The 1,987-nt window shown below is 38.6% G+C and overlaps 1 non-coding gene across 1 annotated transcript; it reads right to left on the reverse strand.

The window, feature by feature from the left end:
• Positions 1-321: 321 nt before the first annotated feature.
• Positions 322-428, reverse strand: LOC121207738 (small nucleolar RNA R71). The gene has a single exon (XR_005902849.1). It is a non-coding gene; the product is annotated as a small nucleolar RNA R71 (small nucleolar RNA).
• Positions 429-1,987: the final 1,559 nt, after the last annotated feature.

A 1,987-nucleotide genomic window follows, 5' to 3' on the forward strand; every position in this document is an offset into this window, starting at 1 on the left:
TTTAGCATAGTTAGACCTACTGTAGTTGCAAATACTTTTGAATTAAAACCTAACACTATTCAAATGATACAGCAATTTGTTCAGTTTGATGGTTTGCAAGATGAAGATCCCAACGCTCACTTAGCAAACTTTCTGGAATTTTGTGATACATTTAAAATCAATGGCGTTTCTGATGATGCCATTCGTCTTTGGTTATTCCCTTTTTCATTAAGGGACAAAGCTAAACAGTGGTTGAACTCGTTACCATGAGGGTCAATTACTACTTGGGAACAAATGACCGAAAAATTCTTACTAAAATATTTTCTGCCGGCTAAAACGGCTAAATTATGTAATGATATCTCTTCTTTTGTGCAGATGGATTTAGAAACCCTCTACGATGCATGAGAGAGATACAAGGACTTGCTGAGAAGGTGCCCTCACCATGGGTTACCGCTTTGGCTCCAAGTTCAAACATTCCACAATGGTCTGAATCCTTTGACTCGGCAAATGGTTGACGCAACTGCTGGCGGAACCATCAATAATAAAACACCTGAAGATTCCTATGTATTTATTGAGGAGACGTCACTGAATAACTATCAGTGGAAAGTCATGAGGACAAAGCCAACGAAAATAGCTGGTGTTTATAACGTCGATTCGGTCACCATGTTGTCAAATCAGGTAGAACTCTTGAATAAAAAGATTGTTTGTTTTCTTAGTTCTTCACAGGTTCACCCAGTAATGCAGTGCCAAGCAAGTAGCGGTGGAACAAGCCACCCAAAATATCAACCTTATACCCATAACATGGATAACGAGCAACTAAACTACATGGGTAATAATCCTGGACCTCAAAACAATCCACATAGTAACACTTATAATGCAGGTTGGAGGAACCATCCCAATTTTTCCTGGGGAGGCCAAGGAAATCAGAGACCACAACATCCTCCGGGCTACCAACAACCACCCTACCAACAGGAAAAGAAGCCAAACCTTGAAGAAATGCTTTCAAAGTTTATATCAGTGTTAGAAACCCATTTTCAGAACACCGAGACGGCACTTAATAATCAACAAGCGTCGATCCAAGGGCTCGAAACTCAGATAAGCCAGCTTTCCAAAATAATCTCCGAACGACCACAAGGTAGTTTGCCAAGTAATACCAAACCTAACCAAAGGGAACAGCTCAACGTAATTAATATTCAAGATGACGAAGAAGTCGTTGAGCCTAAACCAGAACCGAGGCAAGAAACTGTGGTAATCAAAGGTCAAGGTAATGTAGATCAAAATACAAACAAACCAGTAACTGTCGAATATAAACCTCGTGTACCATACCCCAACACGACAGGGAAAGACCACTCAGATGAACAATTTGGAAAATTCCTTAAACTCTTAAAAAAATTACATATTAACTTACCGTTTATTGAAGCTCTATCGCAGATGCCAAACGAATGAAATTTTTAAAAGAGCTTTTAGCAAATAAGCGAAAGTTGGACGAGGCATCGCATGTGGAGCTAAACGCAGTGTGCTCAGCTATTTTGAAAAATAAGCTACCAAACAAACTAAAAGATCCAGAGAGTTTTATAATTCCTTACTTAATTGGTAGTTTAGATGTTAATAATGCATTAGTTGATTTAGGGGCTAGTATCAACGTCATGCCTTATAAAATGTTTAAGCAACTAGGTCTCAGGAAACCCAAATAGACTAGGATGAGCATTCAACTAGCAGATAAAACTATAAGATTTCCTAGGGGTATTATTGAAGATGTGCTAGTAAAAATCGATAAATTTATATTTCCTATTGACTTCATTGTCTTAGACATAGAGGAGGATAGTAACACTCCTTTAATTCTAGGAAGGCCTTTTTTAGCAACCGCTAAAACAATTATTAATGTTAGCACAGGTGAGCTCACGCTTCGCGTAGGAGACGAAACACTCACCCTTCAAGCTCGCAATTCTGACAACACATCAAAAATTGAAGGTGATCGTCTAAACCATTCTATTAAAACTGACGTCTA

This window comes from Gossypium hirsutum, chromosome A01 (genome assembly GCF_007990345.1).
Source record: "Gossypium hirsutum isolate 1008001.06 chromosome A01, Gossypium_hirsutum_v2.1, whole genome shotgun sequence".
Lineage (NCBI taxonomy): Eukaryota > Viridiplantae > Streptophyta > Magnoliopsida > Malvales > Malvaceae > Gossypium > Gossypium hirsutum.